This window comes from Arachis ipaensis, chromosome B5, assembly GCF_059453495.1.
Source record: "Arachis ipaensis isolate K30076 ecotype BB chromosome B5, ASM5945349v1, whole genome shotgun sequence".
Lineage (NCBI taxonomy): Eukaryota > Viridiplantae > Streptophyta > Magnoliopsida > Fabales > Fabaceae > Arachis > Arachis ipaensis.
The window spans coordinates 63,718,047-63,732,696 of NC_142440.1; the positions used below are offsets into that span (position 1 = coordinate 63,718,047).

The window sequence follows — 14,650 nt, forward strand, 5'->3', positions numbered from 1 at the left end:
TTGGCTGGCTATTAAGCCATGCCTGACCCTTTGATTGGAGCTTTAAAACTAACATGGCAAGATTCCTGGAACTCATATTAAAAATTTTGAAATCCTTATTTTTATTTTTCACAATAATTTTCGAAAAAAAAAATAATAAATAAAAATACAAAAAATTTAGAAAATCATAAAAATCAAAAATATTTTCTGTTTCTTGTTTGAGTCTTGAGTCATATCATAAGTTTGGTGTCACTTGCATATGCATCTTGCATTTTTTCGAAAATATCATGCATTCATAGTGTTCTTCATGATCTTCAAGTTGTTCTTGGTAAGTCTTCTCGTTTGATCTTGATGAATTTTTGTTTTGTGTCTTTTCATGTTTATCATATGCATTCTTGAATTCTTAGTGTCTAAGCATTAAAGAATTCTAAGTTTGGTGTCTTGCATGTTTTCTTTGCATTAAAAATTTTTCAAAAATATGTTCTTGATGTTCATCATGACATTCAAAGTGTTCTTGGTGTTCATCTTGACATTCATAGCATTCTTGCATGCATTCATTGTTTTGATCTAAAAATTTCATGCATTGCATATTTTTCATGTTTTCATAAAAATTCAAAAAATCAAAGAAATATCTTTCCCTTTTTCTCTCATCAAATTCGAAAATTTGAGTTGACTTTTTAAAAAATTTTTAAAATCAAGTTGTTTCTCATGAGTCAAATCAAATTTTCAATTTGAAAATCTTATCTTTTTGAAAATCTTTTTCAAAAATCAAATCTTTTTCAAATTTCTTAGTTATTTTCGAAAATTCTAAAAATATTTTTCAAAAATCTTTTTCTTATTTTTAAATCAAATTTTCGAAAATAACATAATCAATTAATGTTTTGATTCAAAAATTTGAAGTTTGTTACTTGCTTGTTAAGAAAGATTCAAACTTTGAGTTCTAGAATCATATCTTGTGATTTCTTGTGAATCAAGTCATTAATTGTGATTTTAAAAATCAACTCTTTTTTCAAAAACTAATTTCAATCATATCTTTTCAAAAATATCTTCTTATCTTATCTTTTTCAAAAATATCTTTTCAAATATCTTTTCTAACTTCCTAACTTCTTATCTTTTCAAAATTTGTTTCAACTAACTAACTAACTTTTTGTTTGTTTCTTAACTTTTTCAAAACCACCTAACTAACTCTCTCTCTCTCATTTTCGAAAATATCTTCCCTCTTTTTCAAAAATTTCTTTTTAATTAACTAATTATTTCTATTTTTCATTTTTGATTTCAAAAATTTTCGAAAAATTACTAACATTTTTCAAAAATCATTTTCGAAAATCACTAACTCTTTTTCAAAATAATTTTCGAAAATTATCCCTCCCCCATCTAATTCTATTTATTCATTCATATCCTAACATCTCATCTCACCTCTCCTCCATCCTCACAGTTGTGTTTCTTCCATTATATTACATTCTTTGTCTCCCCCTCTTCTTCCACTCACACAGGAATCCCTATACTGTGGTATAAAGGATCTCCATTATTATTATTACTTTTCTGTGCCTTCTTCTTTGTCATATGAGCAGGAGCAAGGATAAGAACATTCTTGTGGAAGCAGATCCAAAACCTGAAAGGACTCTGAAGAGAAAATTAAGAGAAGCCAAAATACAACAATCCAGAGATAACCTTTCAGAAATTTTCAAACAGGAAAAGGAGATGGCAGCCAAAAATAATAATAATGTAAGGAAGATGCTTGGTGACTTTACTGCACCTAATTCCAATTTACATGGAAGAAGCATCTCCATTCCTGCCATTGGAGCAAACAATTTTGAGCTGAAACCTCAGTTAGTTTCTCTGATGCAGCAGAACTGCAAGTTTCATGGACTTCCATCTGAAGATCCTTTTCAGTTCTTAACTGAATTCTTGCAGATATGTGATACTGTTAAGACTAATGGAGTAGATCCTGAAGTCTACAGGCTCATGCTTTTCCCTTTTGCTGTAAGAGACAGAGCTAGATTATGGTTGGATTCTCAACCCAAAGACAGCCTGAACTCTTGGGATAAGCTGGTCACAGCTTTCTTAGCCAAGTACTTTCCTCCTCAAAAGCTGAGCAAGCTTAGAGCTGATGTTCAAACCTTCAGACAGAAAGAAGGTGAATCCCTCTATGAAGCTTGGGAAAGATACAAACAGTTGACCAAAAAGTGTCCTTCTGACATGCTTTCAGAATGGACCATCCTGGATATATTCTATGATGGTTTATCTGAGCTATCAAAGATGTCATTGGACACTTCTGCAGGTGGATCCATTCACCTAAAGAAAACGCCTGCAGAAGCTCAAGAACTCATTGACATGGTTGCAAATAACCAGTTCATGTATACTTCTGAAAAGAATCCTGTGAACAATGGGACGCCTATGAAGAAGGGAGTTCTTGAAGTTGATACTCTGAATGCCATATTGGCTCAGAACAAAATATTGACTCAGCAAGTCAATATGATTTCTCAGAGTCTGCATGGAATGCAAGCTGCATCCAACAGTACTCAAGAGGCATCTTCTGAAGAAGAAGCCTATGATCCTGAGAACCCTGCAATAGCAGAGTTAAATTACTTAGGTGAACCTTATGGAAACACCTATAACTCAACATGGAGAAATCATCCAAATTTCTCATGGAAGGATCAAAAGCCCCAACAAGGCTTTAATAATGGTGGAAGAAACAGGTTTAGCAATAGCAAGCCTTTTCCATCATCCACTCAGCAACAGACAGAGAACTCTGAACAAAATGCTTCTAATTTAGCAAATCTAGTCTCTGATCTATCTAAGGCCACTGTAAGTTTCATGAATGAAACAAGATCTTCCATTAGAAATCTGGAAGCACAAGTGGGCCAGTTGAGTAAAAGGATCACTGAAATCCCTCCTAGTACTCTCCCAAGCAATACAGAAGAGAACCCAAAAGGAGAGTGCAAGGCCATTGACATAAGCGCCATGGCCAAACCTGTGAGGAGAGGAGAGGACGTGAATCCCAAGGAGGAAGACCTCCTGGGACGTCCAGTGATCAATAAGGAGCTTCCTTCTGAGGAACCAAAGGACTCTGGGGCCCATCTAGAGACCATAGAGATCCCATTGAACCTCCTTATGCCCTTCATGAGCTCTGATGAGTATTCCTCTTCTGAAGAGAATGAGGATGTTACTGAAGAGAAAACTGCCAAGTTTCTTGGTGCAATCATGAAGCTAAATGCCAAATTATTTGGCATTGATACTTGGGAAGTTGAACCTCCCTTGTTCATCAATGAACTAAGTGATCTGGATCAACTGACATTGCCTCAGAAGAGACAGGATCCTGGAAAGTTCATAATACCCTGTACCATAGGCACCATGATCTTTAAGGCTCTGTGTGACCTTGGTTCAGGAATAAACCTCATGCCCCTCTCTGTAATAGAGAAACTGGGAATCTATGGGGTGCAAGCTGCTAAAATCTCATTAGAGATGGCAGACAGCTCTAGAAAACAGGCTTATGGACAAGTAGAGGACGTGTTAGTAAAGGTTGAAGGCCTTTACATCCCTGCTGATTTCATAGTCCTGGATACTGGAAAGGAAGAGGATGAATCCATCATCCTAGGAAGACCTTTCCTGGCCACAGCAAGAGCTGTGATTGATGTTGACAGAGGTGAAATATTCCTTCAATGGAATGAGAACTCCCTTGTGTTTGAAACTCAAGGATCTCCCTCTGCAACCATGGGGAGGAAGCAGAAAAAGCTTCTCTCCAAGCAGAGTCAACTAGAGCCCCCACAGTCAAACTCTAAGTTTGGTGTTGGGAGGCCACAACCAAACTCTAAGTTTGGTGTTGAACTCCCATATCCAAACTCTAAGTTTGGTGTTGGAGAGTCTCAACAAAGCTCTGCACATCTGTGAGGCTCCATGAGAGCTCACTTCAAGCTATTGACATTAAAGAAGCGCTTGTTGGGAGGCAACCCAATGTTTATCTAATTCTTATTTTTATTGTTTTTCATGTTTTCTTAGGTTCATGATCATGTGGAGTCACAAAATAAATATAAAAATTGAAAACGGAATCAAAAACAGCAGAAGAAAAATCACACCCTGGAGGAGCATCTGTCTGGCGTTCAAACGCCAGAACAGAGCATAGTTCTGGCGCTGAACGCCCAAAATGGGAGCATCCTGGCGCTGAACGCCCAGAACAAGCATGGTTCTGGCGTTCAACGCCAGAAATGGCAGCAAAGGGGCGTTGAACGCCCAAAATGGGCACCAACCTGGCGCTGAACGCCCAGAGTTGTGTGCAAGGGCATTTTGCATGCCTAAATTGGTGCAGGGATGTAAATGCCTTGACACCTCAAGATCTGTGGACCCCACAGAATCCCCACCTACCTCATCATCTCTCTTTCCATTCATGATCATCCCTTCTTTTTTTCCATTTACCACTCACATCCATACAACCACTACCTTCAAAATTCAACATCTCTCTCCCACCCAATCCCACCCATATGGCCGAATACACACCTCCATCCATCTCCTCCATATCCTCTTCTTCTTCTTCTATTCTTTCTTCTTTTGCTCGAGGGCGAGCAACATTCTAAGTTTGGTGTGGTAAAAGCATAGCTCTTTTGTTTTTTCCATAACCATTGATGGCACCTAAGGCCAGAGAAACCTCTAGAAAGAGGAAAGGGAAGACAAAAGCTTCCATCAAGGGTCTATAGCTCAGTGGTAGAACATTTGACTGCAAATCAAGAGATCCCTGAGATACCTCAGGGGATACATTTTCTTCCACACAATTATTGGAAGCAACTAAGGGTGGAACATCAAGAGCACTCCATCATCCTTCATGAAATCAGAGAAGATCTAAAAGCAATGAAGGAGGAGCAGCCAAGGCAAGGAAGAGACATAGAAGAGCTCAAGGACATCACTAAGGTGGACTCATTCCTTGTTCTTACTTTCTCTGTTTTTCATTTTCTATGTTATGTGCTTATCTATGTTTGTGTCTTCATTACATGATCATTAGTAGTTAGTAACTCTGTCTTAAAGTTATGAATGTCCTATGAATCCATCACCTCTCTTAAAATAAAAACTGTTTTAATTCAAAAGAACAAGAAGTACATGAGTTTTGAATTTATCCTTGAACTTAGTTTAATTGTATTGATGTGGTGATAATGCTTCTTGTTTTCTGAATGTATGCTTGAACAGTGCATATGTCTTTTGAAGTTGTTGTTTAAGAATGTTAAATATGTTGGCTCTTGAAAGAATGATGACTAGGAGACATGTTATTTGATAATCTGAAAAATCATAAAAATGATTCTTGAAGCAAGAAAAAGCAGCAAAGAGCAAAGCTTGCAGAAAAAAAAAATAGGCGAAAAAAAAAATAGAAAGAAAAAGCAAGCAGAAAAAGCCAAAAGCTCTAAAAACCAAGAGGCAAGAGCAAAAAGCCAATAACCCTTAAAACCAAAAGGCAAGGGCAAATAAAAAGGATCCCAAGGCTTTGAGCATCAGTGGATAGGAGGGCCTAAAGGAATAAAATCCTGGTCTAAGCGGCTAAACCAAGTTGTCCCTAACCATGTGCTTGTGGCGTGTAGGTGTCAAGTGAAAACTTGAGACTGAGCGGTTAAAGTCAAGGTCCAAAGCAAAAAAAAGAGTGTGCTTAAGAACCTTGGACACCTCTAATTGGGGACTTTAGCAAAGCTGAGTCACAATCTGAAAAGGTTCACCCAATTATGTGTCTGTGGCATTTATGTATCCGGTGGTAATACTGGAAAACAAAGTGCTTAGGGCCACGGCCAAGACTCATAAAATAGCTGTGTTCAAGAATCATCATACTGAACTAGGAGAATCAATAACACTATCTGAACTCTGAGTTCCTATAGATGCCAATCATTCTGAACCTCAATGGATAAAGTGAGATGCCAAAACTATTCAAGAGGCAAAAAGCTATAAGTCCCGCTCATATGATTGAAGCTCTGTTTCATTGATAGTTTGGAATTTATAGTATATTCTATTCTTTTTATCCTATTTTGATTTTCAGTTGCTTGGGGACAAGCAACAATTTAAGTTTGGTGTTGTGATGAGCGGATAATTTATACGCTTTTTGACATTGTTTTTAGTATGTTTTTAGTAGGATCTAGTTACTTTTAGGGATGTTTTTAATAGATTTTGTGTTAAATTCACATTTCTGGACTTTACTATGAGTTTGTGTGTTTTTCTGTGATTTCAGGTATTTTCTGGCTGAAATTGAGGGACTTGAGCAAAAATCAGATTCAGAGGTTGAAAAAGGACTGCTGATGCTGTTGGATTCTGACCTCCCTGCACTCAAAGTGGATTTTCTGGAGCTACAGAACTCGAAATGGCGCGCTTCCAATTGCGTTGGAAAGTAGACATCTAGGGCTTTCCAGAAATATATAATAGTCCATACTTTGGCCAAGAATAGACGACGTAAACTGGCGTTCAACGCCAGCTTTCTACCCAAATCTGGCGTCCAGCGCCAGAAAAGGATCCAAAACCAGAGTTGAACGCCCAAACTGGCACAAAAACTGGCGTTCAACTCCACAAATGGCCTCTGCACGTGCAACACTTAAGCTCAGCCCAAACACACACCAAGTGGGCCCCGGAAGTGGATTTATACATCAAATACTTACTCATGTAAACCCTAGTAGCTAGTTTATTATAAATAGGACCTCTTACTATTGTATTAGGCATCTTTGGATTACCTTATGATCCTTTGATCACGTTTTAGGGGGCTGGCCATCTCGGCCATGCCTGGACCTTTCACTTATGTATTTTCAACGGTAGAGTTTCTACACTCCATAGATTAAGGTGTGGAGCTCTGCTGTTCCTCAAAGATTAATGCAAAGTACTACTGTTTTCTATTCAATTCTTCTTATTTCTCTTCTAAGATATCCATTCGCACCCAAGAACGTGATGAAGGTGATGATTATGTGTGACGCTCATCATCCTTCTCCCTTATGAACGCGTGCCTGACAAACACTTCCGTTCTACATGAATAAAGCTAGAATGAATATCTCTTAGATCTCCTAACCAGAATCTTCGTGGCGTAAGCTAGAATGATGGCGGCATTCAAGAGAATCCGGAAGGTCTAAACCTTGTCTGTGGTATTCTGAGTAGGATTCAATGATTGAATGACTGTGACGAGCTTCAAACTCGCGAGTGCTGGGCGTTAGTGACAGACGCAAAAGGAGGGTGAATCCTATTCCAGCATGATCGAGAACCGACAGATGATTGGCCGTGCTGTGACAGAGCATGTGAGCATATCTTTCACTGAGAGGAGGGGATGTAGCCACTAACAACGGTGATGCCCTTGCATAAAGCCAGCCATGGAAAGGAGTAAGACTGACTGGATGAAGATAGCAGGAAAGCAGAGGTTCAGAGGAACGAAAAGCATCTCCATTCGCTTATCTGAAATTCTCACCAATGAATTACATAAGTGCCTCTATCCCTATTTTATTAATTATTATTCAAAAACTCCATTATCAATTTATATCTACCTAACTGAGATTTACAAGGTGACCATAGCTTGCTTCATACCAACAATCTCCGTGGGATTCGACCCTTACTCACGTAAGGTATTACTTGGACGACCCAGTGCACTTGCTGGTTAGTTGTATCGAAGTTGTGACAATTATGAATTAAGATCAGAGCACCAAGCTTTGGAGCCATTACCAGGATTTGTTCGAGCCTGGAGATCACAATTTCTTGCACCACCTACTGAAGATATGCTTATGGAGGAACTTCAGCACTGTCTTAGTATCATTAGTGGGTGTTACAATTGCCTCTACCCATTTAGATACATAGTCTACTGCCACCAGAATATAAGTGTTTGAGTATGATGGTGGGAAAGGCCCCATAAAGTCAATACCCCATACATCAAACAACTCAATCTCTAAGATCTCTTGTTGAGGCATGGCATAACCATGAGGCAGGTTATCAGCTCTCTGGCAACTGTCACAGTTACGCACAAACTCTCGAGAATCTCTATAGAGAGTAGGCCAGTAGAAGCCACATTGGAGGACTTTAGTGGCTGTTCGCTTACCTCCGAAATGTCCTCCATATTATGATCCATGGTAGTGCCATAGGATCTTCTGTGCCTCTTCTTTAGGTACACATCTATAGATTACTCCGTCTGCACATCTTTAAATAGATATGGCTCATCCCACAAGTAGTACTTTGCGTCAGAAATTGATTTTTTCGTTTGCTGCCTGCTGTACTCCTTGGGTATGAATCTCACAGCTTTATAGTTTGCAATGTCTGCAAACCATGGTACTTCCTGAATGGCAAAGAGTTGCTCATCCGGAAAGGTCTCAGAGATCTCAGTAGGAGGGAAGGATGCCCCTGCTACTGGTTCTATCCGGAACAGGTGATCAGCTACCTGGTTCTCTGTCCCTTTTCTGTCTCTTATTTCTATATCAAACTCTTGTAGAAGCAACACCCATCTTATGAGCCCGGGTTTTGAATCCTGCCTCATGAGTAGATATTTAAGAGCAGCGTGGTCAGTGTACACAATCACTTTTGATCCTACTAAATAGGATCTAAACTTGTCAATGGCATAGACCACTGCAAGCAGCTCTTCTTCTGTGGTTGTGTAATTCTTCTGCGCGTCATTTAGAACATGGCTGGCATAGTATATGACGTGTAGAAGCTTGTTATGCCTTTGTCCTAATACTATACCAATAGCATGATCACTGGCATCACACATTAACTCGAATGGTAATGTCCAGTTTGGTGCAGAAATAACAGGTGATGTGACCAGCTTAGCCTTCAGAGTCTCGAAGGCCTGCAAAAACTCTGTGTCAAAGACAAATGGTGCATTAGCAGTTAGCAGATTACTCAGAGGTTTTGCGGTTTTTTAAAAATCCTTTATAAACCTCCTGTAGAATCCTGCATGTCCTAGAAAGCTTCTGATTGCCTTAACATTGGTAGGTGGTGGTAATTTTTCAATTACCTCGACCTTAGCTTGATCCACCTCTATTCCCTTGTTTGAAATTTTATGCCCAAGGACAATTCCTTCAGTCACCATAAAGTGGCATTTTTCCTAGTTTAAAACTAGGTTAGTCTCTTGGCACCTTTTCAGAACAAGTGCTAGATGATCAAGACAGGAGCTGAATGAATCTCCAAAAACTGAGAAGTCATCCATGAAGACTTTCAGAAATTTCTCCACCATATCAGGGAAGATAGAGAGCATGCATCTCTGAAATGTTGCAGGTGCATTGCACAGACCAAATGGCATCCTTCTATAGGCAAATACTCCAGATGGACACGTGAATGCTGTTTTCTCTTGGTCTTGAGGATCTACTGCAATTTGGTTGTAACCTGAATAGCCATCCAAAAAGCATTAGTATTCATGACCTGCTAGTCGCTCTAGCATCTGGTCTATGAATGGTAAAGGAAAATGATCCTTTCTGGTAGCTGTATTGAGCCTTTTGTAGTCAATACACATACGCCACCCTGTAACTATTCTTGTAGGAACCAGTTCATTTTTTTCATTATGAATCACTGTCATTCCTCCCTTCTTTGGGACGACTTGGACAGGGGTCACCCAGGGGCTATCAGAAATAGGATAGATAATCCCAGCCTCTAGTAATTGAGTAACCTCTTTCTACACCACTTCCTTCATGCCCGGATTTAACTACCTCTGTGGTTGAACCACTGGCTTGGCATCATCCTCCAATAGGATCTTGTGCATGCATCTGGCTGGGCTAATGCCCTTAAGGTCACTTATAGACCACCCAAGAGTTGTCTTGTGTGTCCTTAGCACCTGAAGTAGTGCTTTCTCTTCCTGTGGCTCTAAGGCAGAGCTTATGATCACAGGAAAAGTGTCATCCTCTCCCAGAAATGCATATTTCAGGGATGGTGGTAGTGGTTTGAGCTCGGGTTTAGGAGGTCTCTCCTCTTCCTGAGGAATTTTCAGAGGTTCTTCTGTTTCCTCTGGTTCCTCCAGATCAGGCTGAACATCTTTAAAGATGTCCTCTAGCTCTGATTCAAGACTCTCAGTCATATTGATCTCTTCCACCAAGGAGTCCATAATATCAATGCTCATGCAGTCATTTGATGTGTCTGGATGTTGCATAGCTTTGACAGCATTTAACTTGAACTCATCCTCATTGACTCTCAGGGTCACTTTTCCTTTTTGTACATCAATGAGAGTTCGTCCAGTTGCTAGGAAGGGTCTTCCTAGAATGAGAGTTGCACTCTTGTGCGACTCTATTTCTAGCACTACAAAGTCAGTGGAAAAGGCAAATGGCCCAACCTTGACAATCATGTCCTCAATTATGCCTGATGGATATTTAATTGAGCCATTAGTAAGTTGGAGGCATATTCGGGTTGGTTTGACTTCTTCAGTCAAGCCAAGCTTTCTGATAGTGGATGCAGGTATTAGATTGATACTTGCCCCAAGGTCACATAGAGCTGTCTTAGTACAAGCACCATCTAATGTGCATGGTATCATAAAGCTTTCGGGATCTTTAACCTTCTCTGGTAAGCTTTTCAGAATGACTGCACTGCATTCTTCAGTGAGAAAAACTTTTGCAGTTTCTCTCCAATCCTTCTTATGACTTAAGATCTCTTTCATGAACTTAGCATAAGAGGGTATTTGCTCAAGTGCCTCTGCAAATGGGATCTTTATTTCAAGAGTCCTGAGATAGTCTACAAAGCGGGCAAATTGTTTATCCTATTTCGCTTGGCGGAGTTTCTGAGGATAAGGCATATTGGCTTTGTATTCCTCACCCTTAGTTGCTGCAGGTTTATTTCCTACAGAGGTGGTTAGAGAAGCCTTCTTAGGAGGGTTACAATCAGCACTTGCAGGTGTCTGATCCCTCATTTTCGTTTGAACACCAGGATTAGGGGTTGGATGGGCGTTTAAAGCCAAATTTCCACCCATTTTTGGCGTTTGAACGCCAAAACTGGGCATGGAATAGGCGTTTAACGCCAGTTTTTCACCCCCTTTTCGGCATTTGAACGCCAGTAGTGAGTATCCACTGGGCGTTTGACGCTAATTTTTCACCCTTTTCTAGCGTTTGAACACCAGAAGTATTCCTCTCTGGGCTCTTACTGTCCTCAGAGGGATTTTGAGCAGTGGTTTGGTCATCCTCTGTTAGTTGTTCCTTTCTTGGCTTTCTGCTACCTTGAGTTGAATTATTCAATGTCTTCCTACTCCTTAATTGAACAGCTTGGCATTCTTCAGTTATCAATTTAGATAGCTGTTGTCTTGCCTGATCCAATTGTGCTTCCATATTGTGGTTAGCATTTTTAGTATCTTGGAGCATCTCCTTGAATTTTGCGAACTGTTTTGTTATAATAAGCAATTGCTGATTGAGTTCAACAACTTGTTCTTGAGGACTAAGTTCAGTGGATACTGTTTTAGCCTCTTCTTTCGGGGAGGACTCACTGCTTAAGTACCGATGCTGATTTCTAGCAACTGTATCAATGAGCTCTTGAGTCTCTTCAATTGTTTTTCTCATATGTATAGATCTACCAGCTGAGTGATCTAGAGATATTTGAGCTTTTTCTATAAGCCCGTAGTAGAAGATGTCTAACTGCACCCACTCTGAAAATATTTCAGAGGGGCATTTCCTTAGCATCCCTCTGTACCTCTCCCAGGCGTTATAAAGGGATTCATCATCCTCTTGTTTAAAGCCTTGGATGTCCAGCCTTAGCTGTGTCATCCTTTTTTGGAGGGAAATATTATTTCAGGAATTTGTCTGATAACTGTTTCCATGTTCTTATGCTTGCTGTGGGTTAGTTTTTTAACCACCTCTTAGCTTGATCTTTTACAGCAAATGGAAACAGTAATAATCTGTAGACATCCTGATCTACTTTCTTGTCACGTACTGTGTCAGCAATTTACAAGAACTGTGCCAGAAACTCAGTAGGTTCTTCCTGTGGAAGACCGGAATACTGGCAATTTTGCTGCACCATGACAATGAGCTGAGGATTTAGCTCAAAACTGCTAGCTTTGACGGGAGGTATACAGATACTACTCCCATATGCAGCGGTAATGGGGTTAGCATATGACCCCAGAGTCCTTCTGGACTGTTCATTTCCACTTATGTCCATGATGGAGAAAAGGGAATTGATATGAATTGAAAATATATTATATTTATATTTTTATTTTATTTAATTAAAAGAAACCGAATAAAAAAAATAAAATAAATGGAAAATAAAAATTTCGACAACTAGAATAATTGATTAATTAAGAAAATTTGAAAAACCTTGGATATGATTTTTGAAAAAGATTTGAATTTTGAAATTCCAAAACTAAGATAAGATAAAATAAGAAGTTTTAAAATTAAAATCTGAATTTTTAAAGGTAGAATTCGAAAATCAATTAAAATAAAGAGAAAAAATATTTTTGAATTTAATGAGGCAAGAGAAAAACAATAAAATGACACCAAACATAGAATTTTTAGATCAAAACAAAGAAAACAATCAGGAAAACTTTGAATATTAAGATGAACACCAAAAGCAACTTTTGAAAAATTTTTAAGAAAACTAAAACACAGAGGACACCAAACTTAAAAATTTTTATACTTTGAACACTAATAATTCAAAAAAATGAAATAAAAATAAACTTATGCAATTGACACCAAACTTAAAATATAAAGCTAAACTCAAACGGAAGACTCTAAACCAAAAAGAAAAATTTTTCCTAATCTAAGCAACAAAATAAACCGTCAGTTGTCCAAACTCGAACAATCCCCGGCAACGGCGCCAAAAACTTGGTGCACGAAATCACAATCACACTTATGCAATTCCGCACAACTAACCAGCAAGTGCACTGGGTCGTCTAAGTAATACCTTACGTGAGTAAGGGTCGATCCCACGGAGATTGTCGGTTTGAAACAGGCTATGGTTATTTTGTAAAACTTAGTCAGGATGCTAATAATAATTCTCAGTTTCAATTGGAATGAGTAAAAGAACATGGATTAAATAATACTTGTTATGCAGTAATGGAGAATAGGTTGAGGTTTTGGAGATGCTCAGTCTTCTGAGTCTCTACTTTCCTACTGTCTTCTTCTTCACGCACGCAAGGCTCCTTCCATGGCAAGCTGTATGTTGGTGGATCACTGTTGTCAATGGCTACCATCCATCCTCTCAGTGAAAATGGTCCAAATGCGCTGTCACCGCATGGCTAATCATCTGTCGGTTCTCACTTATGTCAGAATAGGATCCATTGATCCTTTTCCGTCTGTCACTACGCCCAACATTTGTGAGTTTGAAGCTCGTCACAGTCATCCCTTCCCGGATCCTACTCGGAATACCACAGACAAGGTTTAGACTTTCCGGATCTCAAGAATGCTGCCAATTGATTCTAGCTTATACCACAAAGACTCTAGTCTAATGGATTCACATGCTCTGTTGTCAGGAGATGCAATCGAACTCATGAACCAGGAACCCAAGAGATACACACTCAATCTAAGGTAGAATGGAAGTGGTTGTCAGGCACGCGTTCATAGGTTGAGAATGGTGATGAGTGTCACGGATCATCACATTTATCATGTTGAAGTGCGAGTGAATATCTTAGAATAGAAACAAGCGTGATTTAATGGAAAACAGTAGTAATTGCATTAATCCGTCAAGACACAACAGAGCTCCTCACCCCCAACCATGGAGTTTAGAGACTCATGCCATAAAAGATACAAAATTTAGATGTAAAAAATGTCATGAGGTACAAAATGAATCTCAAAAAGCAGTTTTTATAATGAACAAGTGACCTAGGTTTACAAAAAATGAGTAAGCTAAGATAGATGGTGCAGAAATCCACTTCTGGGGCCTACTTGGTGTGTGTTTGGGCTGAGCACTGAAGCTTCCATGTGCATAGGCTATTCCTGGCATTGAACTCTACCTTTTGTGCCAGTTTGGGCGTTTAACTCCAACTTTTATGCCAGTTCTGGCGTTTAACGCCAGAAAAGGGTAAGGAGCTGGCGTTTAAACGCCAGTTTGCGCTACCAAATCTTGAGCAAAGTTTGGACTATTATATATTGCTGGAAATCCCAGGATGTCAACTTTCCAACGCATTTGAGAGCGCGCCAATTTGGCTTCTGTAACTCCAGAAAATCCATTTCGAGTGCAGGGAGGTCAGAATCCAACAGCATCTGCCGTCCTTTTTCAGCCTCTGAATTAGATTTTTGCTCATGTCTCTCAATTTCATCCAGAAAATACCTAAAATCACAGAAAAACACACAAACTCATAGTAAAGTCCAGAAATGTGAATTTTTCTTAAAAACTAATAAAAATATACTAAAAAGTGGCTAAATCGTATTAAAACTACCTAAAAACGATGCCAAAAAGCGTATAAATTATCCGCTCATCACAACACCAAACTTAAATTGTTGCTTGTCCCCAAGCAACTAAAAATCAAATAGGATAAAAAGAAGAGAATATACTATAAATTCCAAAATATCAATGAAACTTAGTTCCAATTAGATGAGCGGGACTAGTAGCTTTTTGCTTCTGAACAGTTTTGGCATCTCACTTTATCCTTTGAAGCTCAGAATGATTGGCATCTATAGGGACTCAGAATTCAGATAGTGTTATTGATTATCTTAGTTTAGAATGTTGATTCTTGAACACAGTTACTTTATGAGTCTTAGCCGTGACCCTAAGCACTTTGTTTTCCAGTATTACCACCGGATACATAAATGCCACAGACACATAACTGGATAAACCTTTTCAATTT

General features: G+C 39.0%; 1 non-coding gene and 1 pseudogene across 1 annotated transcript; both read right to left on the bottom strand.

Moving 5' to 3' along the window:
* Nucleotides 1-10,882, bottom strand: part of LOC148564433 (uncharacterized) — a 60,666-nt pseudogene extending 49,784 nt beyond the window's left edge.
* On the bottom strand, nt 2,077-2,184 carry LOC148564435 (small nucleolar RNA R71). Its single transcript, XR_015884175.1, has one exon. It is a non-coding gene; the product is annotated as a small nucleolar RNA R71 (small nucleolar RNA).
* Nucleotides 10,883-14,650: the final 3,768 nt, after the last annotated feature.